A 27,276-nucleotide genomic window follows, 5' to 3' on the forward strand; every position below is an offset into this window, starting at 1 on the left:
TGGAAGGCAGCGGTTTGATTTAACGATTAGCCACCTGACCCGATGACACCTTTTGGAGCCTTAACTGAAGAATAAATTCCCATTCTTCTCTAAACACGGCCTGCATGGTAATCACTTAGAGAAAGGCAGGAGGGCCGGGGGTAGGGGGGTGGGAAGGAGATTGCAATAGGGCCATTGTTTGCAAGACAGGGCGAAGTCTTGAAAAGAAAACTGGCCGTCCCTGCTGTTTTGTGCTGGCTTCACGCTGAGTTTTGGACACTCGAGTTTCTTTTGCTGGGCCTCTGTGCCCCTATTGATGCACTGCTTTCCAGTAGGCAAAAGTCTTTTGAGCGCCCTCATGTCCCCTTTAATTATTATTATATAGATTTCCATATGCATGGTTGCTAAAAACCGCTGCTTCGTGTCAAATGTAGGGTTTTCTCTGAGGGAGGGGGTACACTTGCACACACACACACACACACTTACAGTATTTTTCTTGTAAAGTCATGCCTTCCCACACAGAAATCAGCATTTTTTAAAAAAAACATTTCATTTTTAAGTGGGTTGCTGCCTCAGCATAGGGATTTTGAAGGGAATTGTGCCAATTAGAAGAAGCTCATGCTGCTTTGCCCCTTCCCCCAAAGCGTGGTATTGTGTTAGTTCTGTAATCGTACAACTGTCTCCGCCACTCGCTTTCTGAATATTAACTGTAATCATAGCTCAGGAGAGCTTCTTGATATATCTAAGGAAGGAGAATTATAGCAGACCTGTGAGGGCATTTTACAAACACCAGAACAAGCATCCTGGTGCTTTGAAAGTATAAAACATGGATCAGACTTGCCCAAAGAAACTAACCTGATCTTAAATTTGAAGGTGGCAGTAACTAGAATTGTTCAGTTATAAGAGAAATGCACTCTGCACATGCTCAGAAATAATTTATGATAGTTACATTCAATTGTGGAATTCCTTTTCTTTGAAGACCCGTGCGCCTGTTCTCCATCAGCATTCAGTCTCCGTCCAGTGTGGCAAAGCTGTTTAAATCTCAGCCATCTTGAGCTAATTTATGAGGAAATTTGTAATGAGCTCACAGCAACTTGGACACTTCCTTTCCAATTTTGACATGGCAAGTCCAGTGAATGTTTTGAAATGTGGCAGCATCTCAATTTATTGCACAACCTCATTAAAAGTAGTTTTCTAACAAGCTGCATTTCCAGACTGTTGCTGTTTTCAGGTGAGATTCAATCACACGCCTGGAAATTCAGGTTGAACAAATTGCTTTGGAAGTTTTGTACAATAAGCCCGCTTGCCCCAAATATTAAGCTTTTGCAACCAGGAAAGATGCTGAAAAAATGTGGGATAACATTTGCTTGAGGCAACATTCTGCAACCAACTTGCAAACAAAACAAAAACAAATGCTTGATAAATATACAACGTCGGCTAACTTCTCTGCAAACAAATCAAGACAAATGTTCAATAAACAGGTTGTCTGCAAATGACCAAGGTTCCATAAAGGGATGAATGGCAATATCTTCTCATTCATAAATTCACCATTAAAAACCCTACAGAATAATACACTTTGTGATTATTCCACCGGGTCAACATTTTGGGTCCTACCCTCCAGAGCAGGTGAAAACTAGCTTGCACCATCTTCCATGTGACAGCCCTTTAGATATTTGAAGGTGGCTATCATATCTCCTCTCAGTTTCCTCTTTTTCAAGCTAAACATACCCAACTTCCTCAACTGTTCCTCATAAGGCTTCATTTCTAGACCCTTTATCATCTTGGTCACCCACCTCTGCACACCTCCAGCTTGTCCATATCCTTCTTAAACTGTGCCACCAGATCTGGACACAGTATTCCAGGTGTGGGCTAAACAAGACAGAATAGAAAGGGACTATTACTTCCCTTGATCAGGACACCATCCTTCTGGTGATGCAGCCTAGAATAGCACTAGCTCTCTTTTTGCTGCTACATCATAGCTGCCAAGTTTTCCCTTTTCTCACGAGGAAGCCTATTCAGCATAATGGAATTTCCCTTAAAAAAAGGGAGAACTTGGCAGCTATGTGCTACATCACACAGTTGACTCATGTTAAGCTTGTTGCCTACTAAGACGCCTAGATCCTTTTCACATGTACTGCTAGTAAGCCAGGTGTCCCCCATCCATCCCATATTTGTGCATCTGGTTCTTCCTGCCTAAGTGCAGAACCTTACATTCGTCCCTAATTGAAATTCATTTTGTTAGCTTGCACCCAATTCTCCAATAATAATAATAATAATAATAATAATAATAATAATAATAATTTATTATTTATACCCCGCCCATCTGGCCGGGTCCCCCCCGCCACTCTGGGCAGCTTCCAACACACATTAAAATACATTAAAATATCCAATCTGTTAAGGTCATTTTGAATCCTGATTCTGTCTTTTGCAGCATTAGCTACGCCTCCCAATTTGGTGTCATCTGCAAATTTGATGAGCATCCCATCGATTCCTTCATCCCAGTCTTTTTTTTTTTAAATAGAATTGTCTGTTCCTCTGTTTTGAGCATATTGACTCCATGTCACACCCTGGTGTATTGCAGTGAGAACTTTAATAGGGGCAGATTTTCACAGGCTGGAGATGTCTCACCCCAAGGAGTTTAAGGAGCTCAGACAAGACTTACATCGCACTCCCCTATCTGACCTACACAGCAACCCTGAGGTAGATTAGACTAAACAATATTGGGGCCAAGTGAGGATTTGAACCTGAGTCTCCCCAGTCTTGGTCCACAGTCAAAAGCACCACACCATATTGCTTTTGGTAAAAAAAAAATCTGAAAAAGGGAAGAAATACACTTGGCAGTGGATGGAAGTAAGAAATGCATTCTAGTCTAAACGGCCATCCTATTTCAGACATTTTAGGTTCATACTGGATTAACTTTTTGAACCCATAAACCAGAGTCAGGTCACCAGACTGCAAATATCAGGTTGCAAAACCCAAGTAGAATGGAATCTTTTTGGGGGAGTGCAAACTTCACATATCCCCTACTTCTTTCATTTTTGAAATATTTGCAGTAATTTGAGTCAAATATGTAAAGGGGCAGTAACCTTTATGTCCTTTTCTGCCCCACAGGTGCAGGCAGGATATAGAAGACAAGACGTGGCCATAATAGAATGGTTAAAAGATGGCTAAAATGCTGTAACTTGCACCTGCTGCTGATTTCTCAGATGAAATTGTTAGCAGCTGTACTCACAAATGGCTCAGTTGTATATGTCAAGGCCCTGGGTCATTGGCATGCTTTGAAGCAGTGATGGAAGAACTTTTGGCTGTCCATATGTTAATGGACTGCAACTCCCATCATCCTTGACCATTGCCGATGCTGGATGAGGCTGCTAGGAGTTGGAGAGCAACAACATTTGGAGGTTTCCCACTATTGTTCTCCAGAAGTTCTAGAGCAGGCACCCCCAAACCTCGACCCTCCAGATGTTTTGGACTACAATTCCCGTCTTCCCCGACCACTGGTCCTGTTAGCTAGGGATCATGGGAGTTGTAGGCCAAAACATCTGGAGGGCCGCAGTTTGGGGATGCCTGTTCTAGAGGAACCCAGTGTTGGTAATGAACATGCACAATGAGCTAGAGAAAATGTCCTCTGCAAGTGCATGAGGCTGTCATAATAAGGAGGGGAGAGTCAGAATCAAATATCTATACAACCATAGAGCTTCAGAACTGTTCTCATTCCCTCTTCCCCTGAAGTCTATTCTGCCAATGGAGTACTTGGCCACGGAGACAGTTGATTTGTGGGAACCATCAAAGACCATCATTTAACTTACACTTCCCCAAAGTGCAGTGCTGCCTACTAACCCTATGTCTTGTGGCACAAAGTCATCTAGTAGACAAATACCACACACACACACACACACACACACACACACACACACACACACCGCCTTGCATTCTGCCAAATCATTATCATCATTTTTTTTATTAAATTTCTATGCTGCCCTTCATCAGAGGATCACGGGGCAATTCACAATACAAAAACACAAAAATACATAGCATAGTAACAAACAAAAACAACACTCCCACACAGTTTAAAAGGCTGTGGATTGTTTAATTAGCCAAAGGCCTTGGAGAAAAGGAATGTTTTTACCTGGCGCCTAAAGGTCTGCAACGCAGGCACCAGGCGAGCCTCCCTGAGGAGAATATTCCAAAAATGGGGGGGATCCACAAGATGTCATTAGGACATCAGGTTTATTGTAAGTTCATTTGATATGAATTTGTGTTTACTTTGGTGGGGAAAACCTTTTGTTTCCACACACAGAAAAATACCATGGAGGGGTTCAGGATCAATGTGTGATTTTTGTGGTCTTGTTGATACAGGGTAGAAGTGGGGAACCTTTCTTAGCCCAGAGGCCGCATTCCCTCATGGGCATCCTTCCGGGGCCACATACCAATGGTGGGTGTGGCCAGTCCCATGCTGCTCTCCATCAAGGCAAGTGAGAAGGATTATCACAGTTTGAGGATGCATTCCAGGCAAAATCACTGGAGGAGGGTGCAGTGCAGTGTCAGCAAGGAGTGTAGCCTGGGCAGAGTCCTGAAGACCAGATAGCAATGACTGGAGAACTACATTTGACCCTGGGTTTTGAGGATCACATGAAATGTTTTCCTTTGAGCTGTTGTTCCTTATTAGAACTGGGCATTAGACACATGGGAGGGTGTTGTTGTTCAGCTGTGTTAAGCAGATGAGCAAAATCTCTTGGAAAGGTTGCCAATTCCCGACGTCATATTAGGTCCATTGTTTATTTATGGAGAGTGTCTTCATGGCTTTGCTTAAAGGTAAAGGGACCCCTGACCATTAGGTCCAGTCGTGACCGACTCTGGGGTTGCGCGCTCATCTCGCATTATTGGCCGAGGGAGCCGGCGTATAGCTTCCGGTCATGTGGCCAGCATGACAAAGCCGCTTCTGGCAAACCAGAGCAGCACATGGAAACACCGTTTACCTTCCCGCTGTAGCGGTTCCTATTTATCTACTTGCATTTTGACGTGCTTTCGAACTGCTAGGTTGGCAGGAGCTGGGACCGAACAACGGGAGCTCACCCCGTCACAGGGATTCGAACCGCCGACCTTCTGACCAGCAAGCCCTAGGCTCAGTGGTTTAACCACAGCGCCACCTGGGTCCCCTTGGAAAGGTTGCCAATTCCCGACGTCATATTAGGTCCATTGTTTATTTATGGAGAGTGTCTTCATGGCTTTGCTTAGGTCATCGCATATCACTTAGGTTCTTCTTCTCAGGTGGCCTCCATATGGACACACACATGGAGTTCTGGGCCTGCACTTGGGCTAGGACGGTCAATCTGCCAATTTCACTTTTAGTTTTTCTTTGTTTCAGTCTTAAATTCGCTTTACCACATTTCCATAAAAGGTTGTAATTTTTATTTTTAGCTTTAAAAAGATGGAAATTTCAGCCTCGTTCACTAAATGTCCTGTGCACCTTCTAGCATAGTGCCTAGAGCTTTCATCCTGTTCCTTGACTTCCAACAGGCTTAATGAATTGTCATATTTCCTCATAGTTTGGAATCAGTTTAAAGACTTAACCTGCTGTTTTGAATAGGGTAACAGCAGCTACAGATCCACAACAGAACATAAGGCACATGCCCCTCACTCCAATACCTACTGTATCTTTTCCTGACTAACACTAAGTAGAAATTATAGCAGGGATGGCCAACTTCGAAACATTCCATACAAACCAATATTGATGGACTTTAACTCCCCTCAGCTCCCCTCAGCATGGCCAGTGGTCTGGGAAGATGGGAACTGTGGTACAGCAACAATAAGAAGTTGCCTTGTTAGCTACCCTTGATTTATAGGAATAGCCTAGAGGTGTGTGTGTGTGTCCCCCCCCCCTTTACAATCCATAATTTATTATGCAGACCCAGACATTATGATAACAGTTATATTTCAGTGCTGAAATAGTTACAAAACTTTTTTGTTGGATAAAACTATAGGGTTTACAGCATCTTTCCTATACGCATAAAGCTAAAGATCTCTGACGGCGATCCCAGAGAGGGAATCACTCATAAACTGGCAGAATGTTGCTTCTCATTCATTCTGTGCTGGATTAAGAACAGTTGGGACAACACTGAAGTAGGAAATCCTCTCCTTCCATCAAGCAAAGAGGTTCCACACAGGCTGAACAAACAACAGTTGTTTGTTTTGAGATTCATGATTTCAGTAGCATTGTGTGTGAGTGTTAACCTCCATGATCTGATAGCATATTTGGTTTGTTTAGCCAGCTTGCTTGTAGGCTACACACTCGTACTGAAGCCACGGGCCTGTCCAACATCCATGATCCAACAAAAACAACACACTTTGCCACTGGGGGAGGGGGAGGGAAGCTACGTTCATTCATTCTCAAACTGGTGTTTTGTTCCAGTGAGATCCCTTCAAAGGGGAAACAGATCTGTCATGGTTCAGTGGGGTTTTTTGTGTGAAGTGCATTAAATTTGCATGGAATTCTCTTAATCTGTCTTTACAGGAAAATGCCACCTTTTTTCTCGAGGGAGGGGACCCTTTTGTGGCTGTAGCCATAGGGGGCTGGGGGGGGAGCTGCCCCCCCCATCAAGTCAATAAAGAAAAATACTTAACTAACTAAGCAACTGAGTCACAGATAACTTGTTCTTGCCCCCTAACATAAAGCCTGTTCCCCCCCCCCACACACACACCCAAAAAATTCCTGGCTATGCCTGTGGACCCTTTGGTGCTTCTATTGTTGATGGGAACATTCTTTAAACTTGGGTATCATTTATTATAAAAGATCATGGAGTGGGGCAAGCCAAAGGTACCTTAACTCAGATCAAGGTTATGGATTCCTGATAACTTGCGATAGAAAGCAAAATATGTATGGAGAACTTTTTCTGTTTAATCCAAGCAGGAGCTACAGCTGGCAAATAAATACCCTCCAATTGTCCCAATTTAAGCGGGACATCATGGATCGACACAGAAGCTGCCATGGCTTCTGATCCCAATCCTGGATGTTCCATTTTGGTTCCCATGTTCTGATCGTGCCAGAGTGCAGGACCAAAAGACAAGTACTTTTTGATTCTGTGATTTGGCGTGAATCTCTGGGCTCACATCAGAGCACAGGACCAAGAAATGGAAGGGAAACCCCACACGTCACCACTCTTCTTCCTCCATCCGTCATGGTGTGTGTGTGACCTGAATTGCCCTCCCAAAATGTCTGCAGTGCCAGAGGAAGAGGAGGGGCAGGCCAGTGCAGTGTCTCCCGATGCCGAACAGGCCAGCGCAGCCTCACACCAGGCACTGCCAGTCCCTGTTGCGTCTTGCGGTGCTGTGCAGGTCGGTGCAGCCTTCTGCTAGGCCATGCTTGCTGTTAACCGGATCAAACAAACTTGGTGAATGTGGTTTTGCGTGGTTCAAACACCACTCACCACACTAAAAAAAAATATGCATTTGTTTCCACCCTTAAGAGTCAAGGCCCGAGGAGAAGCCTCAGCTGCATATCAGAGAATGTGGTGAAGGAGCTGCATGAATCATCTGCTGTCTGTGGCTGGGCTTGGTACCAAGCTGTGCTAGGATAGGAGGCGTTATCAGTCACAACTGAAGATAGGGGGTTTTGGGGGGGTGGGGTTGTAAGCACTAGCTGGGAAGTGAGGAAATGTGCTGTGTGCACTCAGCTCATAAAAGCCTCCTTGGTGTCAAAAGGTTTCTGGCAAAATGTGTGATGTTGCTTGCAACAGACTCCCAGCCCAAGACGATGGGATGTTTTCGTTTTTGTTTTTTTAAAAGGGCTGGTTGTTTATAAGTTTACAAAAGGATGCAAGATGGAAGAATCTGGGAGTTGTTTTTTAGGATGCTGAAGACGCAAGCAACCACACACTCTTCAAAGCATAGCCCCATAATTGCTTAATAGACTCCTTGCAGTTGGGCCGAGCAAATGCAAACCGCCTGCAGTTCAGGGTACTTCACCTAGTCTCCCTATTTCCAATGAAGAGTTCTGCTGCTTCGTGGTATGGGTTGCTTTCTTTAAAACAGGGATAGGGAACTTGTGCACATTCAAATGTTGTTGGTTTACAGCTCCAATCATCCCTGATTATTGGCCATGTTGGCTTGGGCTGATGGGAGTTGGAGTCCAACAACATCTGGAGGGCCACAGCTCCCCCATCCGTACATTAAAGGCAATGGTATGCACGCATATATGCGGGAGGCGCTGTGGGTTAAACCACAGAGCCTAGGGCTTGCCGATCAGAAGGTCAGCGGTTCAAATCCCTTCAACGGGGTGAGCTCCCGTTGCTCGGTCCCAGCTCCTGCCAACCTAGCAGTTCGAAAGCACATCAAAGTGCAAGTAGATAAATAGGTACCGCTACAGCGGGAAGGTAAACGGCGTTTCCGTGTGCTGCTCTGGTTCGCCAGAAGCGGCTTTGTCATGCTGGCCACATGACCTGGAAGCTGTACGCCGGCTCCCTCGGCCAATAAAGCGAGATGAGCGCCACAACCCCAGAGTCGGTCACGACTGGACCTAATGGTCAGGTGTCCCTTTACTTTTACCTATGCACATTTTTTTTAAAAAAATCTTGCTTAACTAGAGTTCCTAGGGGCAAGCTGTGTGGCTCTTGGGAACACATTTCCTTTTCCCAGTAAAAGCTAACCATGCTAATGCGTGGAAAGAGGTGGACTTTGCTTCATTCCCAAAAGCAAAACTAGGGCAAAGCTGTGTGGAACATGCACTTCAAACAGACTAATTCATGGAGGAGGAACCTGTTCTCACCTCCATGCTGCTAAACTCTCAACTTTCATAAGCCATTTGTCCGGGACATCAGGAGCTGTAGTCAAGCAACATCTAGAAAGCCAGAGGCTCCGCATTCCTGACCTAATTGAATAGTATATGGAAGATGGCAGGGAAAAGCAGTATTCATGGATCTGTACCTTATAACATATGATAGGTGTATGGCAGGCTCGTCAGCAGTAGTGAGGCCTGGCTATACGGCTTACCTCCTGTCCTTACTCTCCACTCTGATGCATGTGTCCTACTTTACAAAGGCAGTCCTCTATTGGAAGATGTTCTCTGTTTGAAGAGCTGTCTGTGCAAGTCCAGTTTAAAAGAATGATAAGAGAGAGTGGGGGCTTGGAGTTGAGCATCCTCAGCTAGCACCTGGACATCAGACTGAGCAGGCATACAGGTCACTCAGTCCCATTCTAGTTCCCCCATGATGGTGAGAAGTATTGTTATTTCTAAATGTTTCTGAATGTGCATGCATACATAACCATTTCCTGCAAATCTGTGCCCTCTATTTTAGCTTTTTCTTTGGCAATGCATAACTGACTAGATAAGGGCATGTGGTTCTGGTAGGGTAGACATTGACACACACACACACGTCCTGAGAGAGATTTTGTATATCTGATCACATCTCAGTGACAGGAAAGCCATGCATCTCTACAAGTGCCAACCTGCTTCCCTCCCTCAGAAGGGGCTCTTAGGTGTCTAGCCTCATGGCACCAAAGATTACATCCACCTTACAAAGAATAACACTCGTGAGTCACATGCCGCAGAAAACAGTTTCAGCAGTTTTCTCATGGGAACAAAATATTCCTACCAATTCAGGCAACCTTGAAAGCTGGTTGCATTTCTCCCCAGCAGCCTGATACCACTTGATGTAGTAACTGGGCTAACGCTAAGCAAGTCTTGTTCTGGGTAGGGGCCTGTTGGAAGACCACCTATGCAGCCATGGATGCTTTCTTCAGAAATAAAGGTGGGATACAAATGCAATAAATGGGTAAGAACAATAGGTCAGTGGCTCTTCTGACTTGATGGATCTAACAGGATTTTTGCTTCAAGCAGGGCCGGCTCGTCATAGACCCCCGGTGGCGCAGGACACCATGGCGCCGGCCTGCTGGCCGGCCGGTCCGCTGCGCAGCTGCGCGCGGCGCCCACCTGCCCACCGCGCTGGGAAACGGGGCGGGAGGGCGCCGGAGAGATCGCGCTGTGCCTGCCCGCCCGCCCGCTGCGCAGCAGCGCCGCGCCCACCCGCCCACCGCGCCGGGAAACGGGGCGGAAGGGCGCCAGAGAGATCCGGCGCACCATGGCGACAGGGGCGCTTAAGACGGCGCTGGCTTCAAGAGTTGTATTCTGCCCCCTCCCTATTTTGCAGATATGTTAAAAAGATAGGCACAATCTCTGGGTTGATACCTGAGAAATGTACCCCGATCCAGATTTGAGGGGCCCCCTGTCTTCTGATGAACCCTCTCCTCTGTCACTAGAGCCTGGTGAGCTTACATGGCTGCTCTGACAGCAGGCCACACTTTTTACACAATGCCCAGAGCAACACTTAGCCAGAGGCACTGTGGGAAATTGAAAGGAAGGCTAATTCCAAACAGATCGGCATCAGGTGCAGACACTGGCTGTGCCAGTCAGCTTGTAACAGCACAACTGAAGACATTAATGAACCAGGTAAGGCCGCTGTGAAACTCAGTAGGACCTTTTCAGGGCCTGTGGGCTGAGTTTTTTTAGTAGAACATAAATCAAAGGGTTAAACAGATAAAATATTGTGCAACTGTAGCTGTGGGGGTAGAAGGAAAATTGACCCGGGTCAGCAAGGCTCTTAATGGACTTAATAGTCTAGTCTTCTTATAAATCTCTTGCAGGCCTTGTTGGCTGCTCCCAGAATTGTCTAATCTTTCACGGAACACATTCTTTCACTTAAAAAGTTCAGCATGCACTATCCTCTGCCATGTTATGCATACACTGAGGGGTAATATGAGCATGTGTTACAGCAGCCTAGTGACAAATGCCAATAAAGTGATTTTGCATGCCAGTATTTGGCTGCATACACACCACACATTTCAGGCACACACACACGCACACACACAAATCTTGGGAATCTTCACAGAGCTACAGTTCCCAGCACCCTTAACAAGCTACAGTTCTCAGGTTTCTTTGGTAGGGGGTTGTGCTTTATACAGATGGTGTGTACACAGCCTTAGAATAAAAGCATGGTTTAATTCAGGACTAGGTTGCATGAGCAGCTTTTGAACTGTAAGATTGTGCTGAAGCAACCCCAATTAGCATTTGTAGTCCAATTTGGAAGAGAGGGTTCCCCAGATTTTGCTTGTGCAGTTTGAGGTTAATTTCATCTTTCAGGAATACTCTTGCTCTGCATGCAAAAGCGGACGATAAAGGGCATTTTTCTATCTCTGTACATTGATCAATTTGTAACTAATAGACCACCTTCTGGATTAGTGCTATAGGACTTCAGTTTTTTGCTGGGAGCAGAAGGGAGAGGGGGGGAAAACACGACAAACTTGCTAAGTTGATATGCTCCTGCTCTCTGTGACTTTATTTATTAGTCCTTTCAAAGACGGTTGCAATCACTGAACCTTTTGCATATGAATTTAGCACTTGGCAAAACAAATAAACCAGCAGGGAGTCACAAACTTCTACAGTGACCCAAGTAATGTGATCTCTATTCAGCCTGTTGTGTGTGGATTCCAGCACAGTTCCCAGGCATCTCTTTTTTTAAAAAAGTGCTGTTCAAGTTGCCATTTAGGAGAAAACAAGTGGAAGTCTGTGAGAAATTGCAGATGGGGTTGTATACTGTACATATGCCTGTGTGATGGGAGGGAGAGTTAGTGAAGGTTGGAGAGGCAAGGTGGAGGGAGATGGCAGGGTTTGGTTCATTCATTTGCCATAGCTACAAAAACTAAAACTGAACCAAACACACAACATCAAATGGCAACCAGGAGATGTCGTGAATGTGTGAACCTCCCCCCACTCTTTGAATGTACCAGACGGAGCTCTATTTCCTCCTTAGATAATCTCAGACATGAGTCCTTTCAACAGAGGGTTCATCCACTCTTACTTTTGCTCCACACTTTTTAGGCATAAGTCTGGGCTTTCCAAGAACTGAGCAGTTGGTTGTTGTTGTTGTTGTTGTTGTTGTTGTTGTTGTTGTTGTTGTTGTTGTTGTCTTTCCAAAACTTCTGCTGGGAAAACCTGCCTTTCACCATAGAATTGAAGCAAATAGCAACCTGCAGAAAATCCAATTGCTGTTTGCTCTTATTCAGTGGTAAAATGCGGATTTTTCCAGGGAAAGCGCTAGGACATAAACAAATAAACCCACTTGGACTCAGACCTGGAAAGCCCAGACCTGTGCCTAAAAACGCAGCACAAATGGAACTGTGGATGAGCCTTGAGGCAGTTTATACAGTCAGACCTGCGCTATGCACTCAGCAGAATCACGAGGTGGAGTCCTTCCTAGAGTGCACATACTGCAAAACTCATTTCTCATAGCTCTTCAGTTTTCAAAGAAAGCTCCTTAAGAAAACTGGAACATTAGGAGAAAGGTGACCCTGCTAATTTTCAACAAGCAGAGAGAATTTTGTGCTTGTTTTCTGGAACGATATCAGTCACAAAGGAATCTAGCAAGTGATTTTTGCACAGCATGTTTTGCACAGTTGTCAACTGCAAGTCGCGAAATGATATCAACGATTGATGATCCACGTATGTGAAACACAAATTGACCATAGTTCAGAAGTGGGGAACTTGTGGCCTTCCAGATGTTCCTGGACTCCTCCATCCCTGATCCTTGGCCATGCTTGCTTGGGCTGATGGGAAGTGGAGGGTCACAGGTTCTCTATCCCTGGTATAATCGCAACAAAGTGCTTGCAAAGTGTATGGAGCCATAGTAACAATAGAAGCAACAGTTTGTGCTGCCACTAGCTGTTCAAGAGCTATATGCCTCCTTTTGCAATTAACTCTATCATGTTTTAAAAACCTCATTCCAAAAATGTTTTTGTTTTTAAAGTGTGTGTGTGCGTGCATGATGGGAGAGAAATCTCAGATGATCTATTACATGATTTCTCCAGCACCCATTCATTCATCAGCAAAAGACTTAAAGATAATAATTTTTTTTTTGTTTAAGGCAATTACTTAATCTCAGCAAACTCCTGTGTTAAGCACGGCTATTAACAGAGCAGGCCATAAATCAACGCCCAACCAGGTGGGTGATTATTCTGAACTGCAATCACTCTTCGGGACCTTCTCAAGACCCCTTGCAGTCTTAAGCACCCTAATTGCATTGCACGGGCAGCATGCTAACAACCAGCACTTTGCATGAGCAGCAAGGAGGATGTGCTGTAAAAGGCGCCAGGCCCATTTTTAATACCAGTCAGAACATTTACTTACCAAGGCAGGATGATACATGGGGGTGATTAGCTAGCACCAAAACCACAGCTGGGTGCAACTGATAACTCCCTCATTCTCTCCTCTACGCTAAGACCATCCTGGCTGTCTTATGCTCATTATAAAATGGCCACAACTCCCTGTTCTTAAGATTTGCATGTACTTCCTGGGGGTGGGGTGGTAGGGAGAAACAACATGGCCTTTACAATGCGGCTTCAGCAAAGTAAAATGGTTCCCTATTAGGGGTGATCCCAGGCCCAGTCTCGTGCCCCGTCTGTTGAGTACAGCAGTACATGTGAGTCAGTGATGTGGTGCATAGGGAAAACTGGATGCCAAATATCCTATTGTCCCATGCAACTCTCTGGATATGATTTCAGCCTTTCCCAACCTGGTGCCCTCCAGATGTTTTTAACTACAATTCCCATCTGTTGGGGAATGCTGTATTATATCTATTGCACCTTTGATTTTTTTTATTTATTAATCATGCCCCTTCAACATTTATGGTCTGTTAACAGCTCTTAGCTATAATAGCTTTGGGGTGTGCAGAGCCATTGCAGCTTTGAATACCCAGAGGATCAGCAAACAATATTGTCTAACTCAGTATGGCAGTGGCTGTCCTGGATTTTAGACAAGATTCTCTCCCAGCCTTACCTGGAGATTGAAACTGGAGTACTTTGCCCGCAAAACAGATGCTCTTTCACTGAACTATGCCCCTTATATGCTCTTACCTTTCATGTGCTCCTATTAAGCTGGACAAAGGTTGGGTTGTGCGCGCGCACACACACACAACTTATGCTTCTGCTTTGAATGATGGCATTCCCTTTGCAATTCGGGACAGATTGCCCCAGGGGAATGATGTCATTTCTTTGGCTAGCATTGTTCCCAGGGACATTTTTGGGACTGGGAGATGACTTCTCCCATTGACCAATGGACTTTGATGCAACAGTAAAGCTTTCTCTCTTTTTTTTTTCTTTTTTGGTAAACTTTATAAACTTAGTTTATAAGTTTATATATATATAAGCAATAAGTTTATATATAAGCAATAGCAGAGATCATTCCATGTGTAACTTAAAGGTTAATTCCATTCTTGGCAATAGTCAACTAGCCAAGGCGGCAGTGGGTGGAGGTGTTCCTTAGCAGCCAGCCAGAGTGGCAGGATCTTCACTGAGGTAATAGGGATCAAATTGCCCTAGAAACAGACAACAAGTGTCTATCAATTATTCAGAACAGAATGGATTCCTTCCATTGATAATGATATTATGAGCATCAATTATTAATCTTTTTCTCCATTTTCCATGACATATTTAACTTCAAAAGTGGTGCTAGGTCTTGTAATATCTCTATGCCAAACCCCAGCAAGTTTGCTTTCTGTATGACTACAACATATAGCCCCAAACTAGTAAAGATCCCAAAACAAACTCAAATCAAAGTTTCTGCTATAGACATTGGCCTTCATATGTTCTCCTACAGTAGAAACCTCTTTTATATTTTATTTAGTATGAAAGAAAATGAAAAAACATGCTTGAAATCCTACCTTGCTTGAAGTTGTGCCATTGACACGGAGTGTGTGAATTCATAGATTCATTGGTGGTAATGAGTGAAATGCCTTCATACACCTAAAGAACTGGACCATTTACTTTTAATATATAGGGAGTCAGTATGTTTTTTTCTTTTGGTTCAGTTCAGATTGTTTCAGCTCTAGTCAAATAGTAGTGTGATTCCCTAGCTGAAAAGAGCTACAACCTGTCCGCACTGTAAGTAGTATTCTGTGGCATTCGGTTTGACGTTGTCTTGTGGTAGTTATAATGCAGCCCTCATTCCAGGTGATCTTGGCACTATATGGAGTCAGGCCTTGCGAACAAGGAGGGCATCTGCACAAGGATGAATTTATTCCACATGTCTACAATTGCACCATGGAAATATAAAATGGCCCCATGGAATTTAGCATCCTCAGTTTGCTTTTCAAACAAGACATAGTTTAAAAAAAAAAAAGTTTAAGACATACATAGCTGCCAAGTCTCCCATATTCCCCGGGAAACCCCTGTTTTTCCAGCCATTTCCCGCTGGCAGCCTGGATTTTAAAAAACCCCGTAAATCCCCCAGATTCTTACAGTGCCATGCCGCGTCGATCCCAGATTTTTCAATCTGGGAGTTGGCACCTATGAAGACATATAGGAAAAATCTGATGAAACTTCAGAATCTTAGGGAGTCTGAACATTCCAATTACTGACAACACTCAGGGGTGGATTCCAAAGCTCTCAACAGCAGCTGTGTATAAATATTTAAAAGAATCAGCGGCCAAAAAAACCCCATGTGGTACCTTATATAAGAGTGGTGGCCAACAGGGTTCCCTCCAGATGTTGACTGCACTCCTGTCATCCCTGACTGTTCGTCTTGCTGACTGGGGCTAATGGGGGTTAAAACCTATAGTACCTGAAGGCACCATGCTGGCTGCAGGGAGTAGAGTAATGGTAGGCTGAGGCCTATCAGGTAGAAGCAATGCTACTTGCCAATGAGACCTCCCCAACTGTAATACATCTCTGGAGTTCTGTAAGGATTCGATGGTACCCTGTTTCCCCGAAAATAAGACATACTGTAACCATAAAATAAGCCGTAGCAGGATTTCTAAGCATTTGTGCAATATAAGCCATACCCCCCAAATAAGACATAGTGATAGGTGCAGTTCTGAAGGGCGCCAAGGAAGAGGCAAGGCTGGACGTGTAATAAAAATAAGACATCCCCTGAAAATAAGCCATAGTGTGTCTTCTTGAGGAAAAATAAATATAAGACAGTGTCTTATTTTCGGGAAAACACGGTAGGATGCATCACAGCAGCATATTGAACTTGAACAGTTAAACCATCCCTGTCCATCTCTAGATGTGGATTGCTGACCAGGTAGAACAATATGTTTTCAATCTTAAACCCATCTTTTCCCTGGCATGGGTCCAAAAAAACCATCTCACCCCAGAATTCCTAGAGCTGTGCCACCAGAAAGGTAGACGATTTTGGACTACTGGTATAACTCCCATCATCCCTGACCATTGACCATGCTGGCTGGGGCTGATGGGAGTTAGAGTCCAACAACACTGGGAAGGCCACAGATTGTACTCCAAATCATTTTGTCCATGAAATAGCCCGGTAAGTATTTTCTTCTGTTTTACCAGTGGCTCTGCAAGTAAGTGTGGAATCATTGCCCTGCATTGACAAATTGCATTGACAAATGGCAAAATGTACTGGCAAAAATGGGGAGTTTGCGGGGAATGTTTGAAAAGGTGCCCTCAAAGTGGGTGAGCCAGTCATGGTAATGAGTGAAATTTCTACACTCCTCTATTCATGAAGTTATGCTTGGCTCTAGGGCATCTCTGCAAGAATGTATTCCTTGGCTGCCCAGGCTTCTCCACTGTAAAAGCCATGCTAAATCCTTTATAAGCAGGTCATTGATTTCAACCAAAATGAGAATAAGAAGGGGATTGTGGCTTAGCCCATCTGAAGAGGCCCAATTGCAGGATGCAGACTAGGTGTGACTCTTGCTTTGATCCATACATGCAGCCCATTTGCAAGTGGATTCCAGGAATGCAGCTTCCACCATGAAAAGCACTTGGCTGTGCAACCCCAGGAGACTGCCAGTTAAGGCCTTGATCCTTTTGACTCCACTGAGCAGTTGTTGTTTTATTTCAGTAGTACCGCTGATCTGGGCCAGATTCATACCGTACATTAAAGCACTGTTATAATCCTTAATTCCCCTCGCAGAGCTACAAGTCCCAGAGTTCCCTGTGAAGAGAGATTCCTTGTTAAACCACTCTGGAAACTGTAGCACTGTGAGGGTTTCCTAACAACTCTCAACACCCATAACAAACTACAGCATCCAGAATTCTTTGGAGGACGCCTTTACTGTAAAGAGGTGTGACCGTGATCTAAATATATGGTGTGAATATGGACCTAGAAGCATCTGCCAGAAATGCGAGCGCTAGGGCCTCAAACAAAATGTTTGTAATTCTGGGACCCCAGAATTGCACTTCACCTATCTATTGAGGACGGTGCTGTGAAACAATTCATTTTGCTTATTGAATGGACAGAACTGAACAAAGTATGGAACATTAATCGGGTTCCATACAGATCTGTGCCATAAGATGGCGCTCTGAAGAAACACCAGTTGTGATGGGTAGATGCCAGTGGTCATTTGAACTGGCCTTATGACCTGATAAGCTTAATGTTTGATCAATATTTATTGAATGTAATAATATGTCCAGAAGCAGCACCATGATGGCACATGCCTGCTGCCTGTCTGGTGGCCAATTGTGTTCTGATGCTGTATGCTTGCGATGCTAGAGGACAGAGTAGGGCTCTTTGTTTTGATAGTTTAAAACATGAGGAAATTTAAATATATTGCAGATATTCCTTCTCACATTGCACCACACACACACACACACGCATGCACACACACACACACACAGAGAGAGAGAGAGAGAGAGAGAGAGAGAGAGAGAGAGAGAGAGAGAGAGAGAAATACTCCATATGGAAACCTTTCCTGTCAACCTAAATTCAGCAAGGGCTGCTTTAAAAGTACAGATTCAAGCTATTTTATGTTGCCACAACCCATTCTGTGAACAAAAAAAAATGTTGATAGTAAATCTATATAAAGTGATTTTACAAACTCTGATAGAAACAAAAAGAAAGAAAGAAGCACTTTCCTTTTTTATCCTTTTCTTTTTTGGGAGGATAAAATCAATCTTCTTCCTTCAATATTTTTGATTCTTCAATTAAGGGATTTGATCCACTTCCCCCATTATCCAGCAGACTCTTAAACCTCCACTAACATTTGTGTGTTTTTGACAACCACCTGCCTTCCCTTTTCATCTTCTCTTCTACCTTGGTTCACTCCAGGAGTTTTGCTAGCCAATTGGAACTTCTTTCTTATTATTTTGAAGCAGCTGTTGGACGAATGAGCCCTGGATTCCATCTGGTTCTTTAAGTTCAATAGTCTTCCACACTAGCTTTCTACACTAAAAGACAGCAACCTCTCTTTACACAATGGCCACATTATATAACAGTGACTTCCCAGCAAAGCAAACTTCCTTTTATTCGATTGTGTCTCCCTTCTCTCTTTTAGAATTGCCTCAGCAGTCAAGTTCACAATATGTTTTCAGATCTGAGCTAGTCTAGAGGGCCTCTCCCAACACCCCTCCAATTGCTTTCTGGAGGAATTGGCAGGGGCCTGTATTATTAGGACAGCAGCCAACTTGTTCTAGTGGAATTTCCTGTCTGATTTTAATCCTACCCAACCCCCCAGCTTTCATTTCCCCCCCCTCCCCTCCTTCAAAGTGAGCCGATGAAAGCTTTTTTAATTACACTGCCGTGGGTTACTCTTTCAGGATATTATTATTCTTATTAAGTACTTCCTCTTGGGAAGAAGCAAAAGAGCGGAGCCTAACAAGGATGGTGGTACAGTCAAGACTTGTGGCCTTATTGTTCCTTAATAACTTTCAGATTGGAGGGGTGCTTAGACATACGTCTTGGCATGACAGCCAAGCAATGGAAGTGATTTCCAAGGCTCTTAGCACTCTGCAGTTCTGGACTTGCACAATTATCAAGCTGCTGATTTAAAACCCTCCAGGTCGACTTTCCAGCTTCTCTGGGTTTGCAGTTCCTTAACAGCTCACGAAGCCACCCTAGGCATGTTTGCTAAGTCCCATGGTATTCAGTAGGGCTTACTCCCAGGTACAGGATTTCAGCCTTGGATCCAGTACTACAACCAGAAGTGAATCTAAGATGTTCTTGTGGTATCCCATGGGTTCGGGTAGGGTACTCCCTGTGTGAGGAAACCTCACAGTGAGTCTGCCCTAATACTAGGAGGCAGCAGAGGAGTCAAGAGAACTTCAATATTTATGAACAACAGAAAAGAAACTCAACATGGCAGCTAGGGCTTGTTACCCAGGCAAGACTAAGGTTCAAACTAGTTCCCACTGAGCTATGGAGGGAACCACACCCAGAGAAGGGAGGGGAATTTCTATTACAGAGTAGGAATCATGGTTAAAGATACAAGCCACACATTCATAGGATTTCCAGGTCATCAGCCAGAACTCATGCTGTCTCTTTAATAACCTGGCCATCTTGATGATGAAACGGCTGCTTCTCCTCCAAAATCCCATCTTCAACACTCCCCTCTTGCCAGCTGCAATGAGCAGGACTCATTTCTTGTCCCTACAGCAGTTGGAGAAAGGTGACCTAGGAAGTACAAAGACAATGCCTGGTGGGGGGAAGGTGTGGCCCTCTAGACATTGCTGGACTACAACTCCCATCATCCATGACCATTGGCCAGGCTGGTTGGGGCTGATGGAAGCTGGAGTCCAGCAACATCTGGAGGGTGGCACTTTCCCCGCTTCTGATCTAGATTGTAACCTCCTTAAAGAAGGGTCGGTTCTTGCTCTGTAAAGCCTTGTGCACATTGATGGCACTATATACAGTAAACAATAGATACATAATGTAAGAAAACCAAAGCTCCATCACATGGCTCCATCATGATTCATTAGAGCTGTTGCTTCTCCAAAGGCTTCACCTTCCGCTATGCTTCTAGAAGTGTGGTGATACCACACTACACCATTATAAATTATTTAACTTCATGGGGGTAGAACAAATTCAGGGACACCTTTGCATCCTTTCCTAGCCCTCCCCATAACTGAAAGCATCCAGAACCTCTGGTAGAACAATAGCGCTCTGTCTTTCTCCCTAGACTTTTACCAGGAGATGTTCAAGCAGATTATAGGCCAAAGCTAAATTTCACCGCACCTCCAGTGAAGGTTTTATTACTGCCAGTTTTACAGTGAGTCGATGGCACAGTTGAGGAATAAAACCTAGGGGTTCGACAGAAAAGATCCATTTTTTAAAAAAAGAAAGAAAGTAATAACACTTCAATTTGCATTAAATGGGTCTGAATTAAAGTGTATCGCTGACCCTCAACCACAGGGGATGTTAGGAAACTGTGTAATGGGGACATTATTCTTGCATTATTCATGCTGGCATTTCCTGTGTGTCCATCAGAAGCACTGGCTACCAGGGCAGAACGATGCCTGCTTAAGCTGTCTCACAGTGATGTCTTATGGAACAAACATCCTTTGCTTACAATTTCAGTAACACTCAGCTAGCTTGATCATAGACTCTGGTGTGTGGAGCTACATGGATCCCCTTGCTCACGTTTCAGATGCAACTTCAACTGTTCCAACACAAGCCTTTGAGTGCTAGCTAAAAAGGCAGCATGGGTGAATTAGAGTATGTCTGAGTGGATTATGCATTCACATCTAATTTACAGCCCCATATAAGGCAAATTCTTAGGGCAGCTCCAAATATTATAATTATCGTGGGTAAACACTGGTATGTCCTGGAGCAAATACATGAAGTGTGTCTGTCTCTGACATGCATAGATTTGCATGCTTCCTTAAGCAGCAGTGAATGAATACAAGTCCCACAACTCTCAGCATCCTAACAAACTACAGTCCCTGGGATTCTTTGAGAGAAAGCCATGACTGTTAAAGTGGTATAAGAGTGCTTTGAATGTTCGGTGTGGATGTAACCTAAGGCTATGGAATATGATGACATCAGTATATGGGTGACATCCACCCCTGTTTATCCTTTCCTTCAGAACCCTTCAGATTGTCTAAAATATCCTTTGAGGAGCCAGCCATTTTCATGATTGCTTTGCATTGCTTTTAATTGTTCTTATGATGTTGTACACTGATCTGATGGTTTGTGGGAGGGTGAGATATAAATACTTTCAAAAAAATAAATATAAATCCAGTTGAGCACCCTGAGCCAATGTTTGCAGTCAGTGATGAACTGGATTATGGAAACTAAACTGAAACTCAATCCAAGGAAAATAGAATAATGATGGTAAATGGTGATGGATGCTGAGATTAAAATGGAACAGGCCTGTTCTGGATAAGGTCACACCCCTCCTTAAGGATCAGGCTTACAGTTTGGGAATAGGAATGGGTCAAGCATTTCTCCTGAGCTCCCAGAAATCTGCTGTGATCCAGAGTACTTTTTCCAACTGATGTTACACTCCCACTGTTGGAGCACTTAGTAGGGATTTGAAGGCAGGCCTTGACTTCTTCCTCCCTCCGGCACCCATTCTTCCATTATCTCAGTGGGCGAATGCAAAAATGGTACCTCATCCCACTCTCCATGTCCTCCTATGGTAAGCTGGTTTTCTGTAGCATCCTGCCAAGGTGCAAGGGAAAGTTTTATCACCGGTTTATTTATTTATTTTAAAAACCTCTCTACTTGGATGACAGGCTTATCAAGTGATTGGATTCACATCAAAGTAAGTTACCAGTTATAGTTGCCTATATTCACCCAAGAAATAGGGGGAAGTGGGAAAGCAGTGTATATCAACATTCCTCTTGGCAAGGAATACAGCTGAACACTTATTTATTATGTTCTTACAAGCACACTCTGGTAAGCTTACCACTAGGTAAATTATTACCTGTAGTCATCCTGAATTTGTTCCCTTTTGTTCCCTCAGGCCTACTCACACCCTCCTACTGCTTCTCTACTCCTCTTCCCCTAAAGCAGGGGTCAGCAAACTTTTTCAGCAGTGGGCAGGTCCACTGTCCCTCAGACCTTGTGGGACATTCTACTCATGTAAAAACACCAGACAGGCCCCACAAATAACCCAGAGATGCATTTTAATAAAAGGACACATTCTACTCATGTAAAAACATGCTGATTCCCGGACCGTCCGCGGGCTGGATTTAGAAGGCGATTGGGCTGCATCCGGCCCCCGGGTCTTAGTTTGGGGACTCTGCCCTAAAGCCTTCCCTGGGGACTTCTTTGCTTTTAAATTTCGCTGTCCATGGTGGCACCTACTGTAGAAGGGCTGGAAGGGGAGGAACTACTGCAAGCATTGCATCTTCAGCTGTGAGAGAAAAGAGAGGTCAAAATGCTGTAAAGCTTTGTGAAAAGCTAACAGTTGCAATCCCCAGTTTCTTGTCCTGCCGTGCCATTTTAATTTTGGGGTCTATGCAGCTGAACATTTATCAGGTAGTAACTTGCCACGTAGGGACGCGGGTGGCACTGTGGGTTAAACCACAGAGCCTAGGGCTTAGAATCATAGAATCATGATTCTAAGGGCTTGCCAATCAGAAGCTCTGCGGTTTGAATGCCCGCGATGGGGTGAGCTCCTGTTGCTCGGTCCTAGCTCCTGCCCACCTAGCAGTTCGAAAGCACCTCAAAGTGCAGGTAGATAAATGTTGTTGTTGTTGTTGTTTAGTCATTTAGTCGTGTCCGACTCTTTGTGTCCCCATGGTAGATAAATAGGTAGATAAATAGATAGTAGATATGTAAATGGGTACCGCTAAAGCGGGAAGGTAAACGGCGTTTCCGTGTGCTGCTCTGGTTTGCCAGAAGCGGCTTTGTCATGCTGGCCACATGACCTGGAAACTGTACGCTGGCTCCCTCAGCCAATAACGCGAGATGAGCGCCGCAGCCCCAGAGTCGGTCACGACTGGACCTAATGGTCAGGGGTCCCTTTACCTTTAACTTGCCACGTAGCCCATATCATCTCCATCTCAATGAAGTGCCCTTGGTAAATGATATGAGATGGGATGCGGCTGGTGCCCCTGCACTAACAGGTGGGCTTTTGTTGCACTGGAAGTACCCACTAAGAAAAGAAGGGAGGGGATTTTCCCCCCCCCTCATTTCCCCTCCTCCTTGCAACCCTCAACATTCCCTGAAAACCAGCTCCAGAAACAGGGTGGGAAGTGGCATGGGAGACAGTGATGAATTTAAAAAAACCTCTCCTCCTCTTCCAATAGTGATGCCTCAGTGGATCAAAAGCCCATCCCTGCATGCAAGGAAACCAACTGCATTCCACCTGTAGCTTAAAAATAATGCAATAGGAGGCAATGCTAATCTCCAGATGGTTAAAACACAGCAACAGTAGTTTCTTTGCCATGGATGATTAAAGCATGAATGACCTGTAGAAAGCAATGCTGAGAGTGCGGAATGCATCACACATGGTTCTCTGTGTACCTGTATCCTCTTTTGTTTTGCTAGGAGGGTGGGGGTGGGGGTGGGGATGGGGAGGGAGATAATTCCTGCCATTGATGCAGCAGAGCAGGGGGGAGGGAAATGTAGCAGCAGCCATTTGAATGAGGCTTTGTTTTATAGCTCAAGTTACACATTCACCTCTGGCTTTAAAATGTGCAGACAAAGTGTAATTAGCAACCACATAATTACCTTCTTTGGCACAGAGTGCATTCATTCTGCACTGGGCGTATTTTGTAAACTGCTTCAAATAAGTCATCTTACTTGAAGCGCTATTAAATGTAAGCCCTTAATGGAGTTTTGATTGCAGGTTAAGTCAGAGCTACTGTAAGTTTGGCTTTCTGCTCTGCTTCTCACCCACCCCCTTAGTTGGATGGGGGTCCTGCAGATGACTTTCCCAGCACGTTCCAATTCTGTGTGGTAGCTGTGACTTCATCTGCGGAGAATCCCACAGGCGTACCCATAGGATCTGCTCTGTCATGCTTGCTGTGACCCAGTTCCCCCCCACCCCCCGCTCTTTTGTCTCAGACCTTCTCTGACCCCTTCCCTATTCTCTCCTCTGATAATTCACCCCAGTCTATTATTAACGGTGCATTAAGCGGGAGGTTGTGGCGCTTTCAGGCAAGAGATCTTTCTTCTGCCCATTCAACTCCCTTAAACAGCAAGATCATTATTCGGATGACATCATAAAAACACTGATAACCTGGGGGCAGTTTGCGATCTAGGATTCTGATTGAATCACAAGTTCCTGAACTCTAAGGGACATCAAATGGAAATGAGGCCCGTGCCACCAGCTATAGCTGCTTAAAGGGGAAGGGGTGTGTTCCCATTTTGTTCCTCACAGCAAAACTACCGGTAGATGTTATAAAGTGAAGTCTCTTCCCCCCCCCCCATCCCCATAATGTCTGTAAGAGTTTATCCCACGCCTTGCATTTGATGTCATTAGACTTTTGTGTTTCTCCACCCACACCACCACCAGCCGGTAATGTGGACGGAGAGTGGACAGCCCCCTTCTTGCATTAATTACATAAAGGAGCTCCACAAAATTAAAGCAGCAGTGGGGCCGTGAACCCAATGTTGTGCAGCTCCAACAGCCACGTACTGAGCATAATCATCTGCAGTGGGAAAAGACTGCACACACAGACCTCTGTAGATGTTGAAACCCTATTAGCACAGAGTTACAGTTGCCATAGCTTCCACACATGTCCTGGTGTCAGCTTACACCACCACACTCAACAAGTGAATGTGGGAAATGTGGAAATTATCCAACACCGAGGGGGAAATATCAGCATAGTAGTTCAACTGCCCCTTTAAATCTCATGGAGCTTTTGAGTTCATGCACTTTTAGTATTAATCTGCACGACCTGCTTAGCAACCTGTAAATTATTGTGTTAAAATATTTTTTATTCAAATTTTTAAAAGAGAAAAGAAAATTGCATACAGTGGTACCTCGGTTTATGAACACAATTGGTTACGGAAGTCTGTTCATAAACTGAAGCGTTCATTAACTGAAGCAAACTTTCCCATGGAAAGTAATGGAAAGTGGATTAATCTGTTCCAGACGGTCCGCCGAGTACTTAAACTGAAGCGTTCATAAACTGAAGCGAACTTTCCCATTGAAAGTAATGGAAAGTGGATTAATCCGTTCCAGACAGGTCCGCGGAGTACTCAACCTGAAGCGTACTTAACCCGAAGCATGGGTGTAATTGGTTCCGGAAGTCTGTTCATAAACTGAAGTGTTCATAAACTGAAGCGAACTTTCCCATTGAAAGTAATGGAAAGTGAATTAATCCGTTCCAGATGGGTCCGCGGCGTTCGTAAACTGAAAATTCATAAACTGAGGTGTTCATAAATCGAGGTTCCACTGTACTTTATTTAAATTGCATAATAAACGAAAAGTCTGAAAAGAGCAAAGAAAAAACGAAAAAACAGAAAGAACAAAAAAAGGAAAAAGACAATACAATACCAAAATCCTACAATACAAAAAAGCCAATACAATACAAAAGAGAAGAAAAGGATTACATTTAAAATTCACTTCCAATCATTTATGTATCGCTTTCATTTATATGGCCTCTTTAACTTGCTGTTCTCTTTTAACAATTATATCTAAATTCATTCAATAACCTATATACACTTATCTCGCCTCGTGTATAACTCAGTCTAGACCTATCACTAAATTTGTTTTTATATTCTCTTTTTCCAAAAATTCTTCTACGAATTCCCACTCGGCCTTTATTTTTTGCTTCGGGATATTTCTAATTGTCACCGTTAACTTTGCCAAATTCATAAATTCTACCAATTTAACTTGCCATTCCTGGATTTTTCCACTTTCTACTTCTGTGCTATCAATATCCTAGCTGCCGCAGATGCTTAAAGAAAAATATTTTCTCTGTCTTTCGGTATATTTCCGGGGGTCATACTTAGAAGAAAGGCCTCTGGTTTTTTCTCAAATGTAATCTTCAGCATTTCCCCCCCCCCATTTTTTCATAAATTTCATTCCAAAACTCAGCTACTTTGATGCACTTCCACCAACAATGATAAAAAATCCCCACTTTTTCTTGGCATTTCCATGGTGGTTTTATATATATTTGCATTTTTTCCAGTGTCAGATGCCGTCTATACCCCATTTTTAATATATTTTCTCATATTCCTATACATGCTGTGAACCTCATATTTACTCTCCATAACTTCTCCCATTGTGTAATTAATATTGGCCTGCCAATATCCTGAGCCCACTTGATCATCGTGCATTTACCTGTTCATCCTTGAATTCCCATTCTAGTAGAAATGGTCATCCAGTATGAGACAAAGGCTTTGTTTGCACAACTCTCTCCAGCGATGGACTCCGCAGCTCTCTTCAGTGGAAAGGAAGTAGATTCTCCACATGTTCTCTATTGTTGATTCTCTCAGGGTTAAGCCTTGGCACTGAAAACCGTTAAGTGCTCATGGACTTGGCATCAAGTTGGACAGAGGTTGGCAATGAAGAGTCTAGCAGCTATAAAACTGGAGTGTGAATGAGATTTTGTTTTCATTTGAGACCAGACAGGGTCATGATGCCCTTTCCACTTGGGTAGACACTAGCTGCATCTTTATTTAAAAGATTCCTATTACACAGGCCCTTTGAGCAGTGTCAAATCAATGTTTACATAGAACCTGGAATGGCTGGGGTTGGGGAGGTGGTAGTGAACCCATAATACATTCATATTAACTCCATAGTTGTTGTTTTTCTCTTTGGAGGTTTAACAGTTACTCTACTGTGTGCTGACATTGGCCAGGCTGCAAAATAGCTGCCAGGATTCCCCTGTGACTCTTAGAACAAGGCTGCTATGGAACCTTGAACTCTTTCTACACCATCATCTCTGATTTTACTCCTCTCTCAGCAGCCCTGGCAGCCAGATGGTTTTCAGAAGGGTGGAGATGATAGATAGATAGATAGATAGATAGATAGATAGATAGATAGATAGATAGATGATAGATAGATAGATAGATAGATAGATAGATAGATAGATAGATGATAGATAGATAGATAGATGATAGACAGGTGATAGATAAATATGATATTTTGTATTATTTCGCTTTTGCTCACTGTGCAGCTCAAGCAGTTTCCAAATATCCCTCCTGTGCTGACAAGACCACAGTGAAAAGAAGGGTTGGGGATGTTCTATAGCTAAGTTTTTATTCCTCCTAATAAAGTCAAAAGGGTCAGGGAGTGCCCAATCCCTCTTGCATTTTTATTTACATTGCCTGGACCCACCTTTAATAATAATAATAAATGCATTCATGGACCCACTTCCTAATTTTTGCACCATATTATATTTATATTTATTATATGTATATGGTGGCATGACTTCTCTTGCAACCCAACTTAGATCAGACTGTGACCTGGTAATGAGTTCCAACCCACCAATGGAAGACTGGTGTTCTAGGGCATGGTTTGAGGGCGTTAGGATACCATCTTGTTGAAGCTAAGCAGGTCTGGGTCAGGTCGGTTCAGTGCCTCTGAACCACATAAATGCTGCTTTGGGTTTCATGGCGGAAGGAAAGCGGGATCTAAATGTGGGGTTGAGAGGTCATACAAATGC

General features: G+C 43.9%; 1 protein-coding gene across 1 annotated transcript in view; it reads left to right on the top strand.

The window, feature by feature from the left end:
* Positions 1-27,276, top strand: part of GLI2 (GLI family zinc finger 2) — a 200,149-nt gene that overhangs the window by 105,879 nt on the left and 66,994 nt on the right. The window lies entirely within an intron of this gene.

Source organism: Zootoca vivipara, chromosome 1 (assembly GCF_963506605.1).
Source record: "Zootoca vivipara chromosome 1, rZooViv1.1, whole genome shotgun sequence".
Lineage (NCBI taxonomy): Eukaryota > Metazoa > Chordata > Lepidosauria > Squamata > Lacertidae > Zootoca > Zootoca vivipara.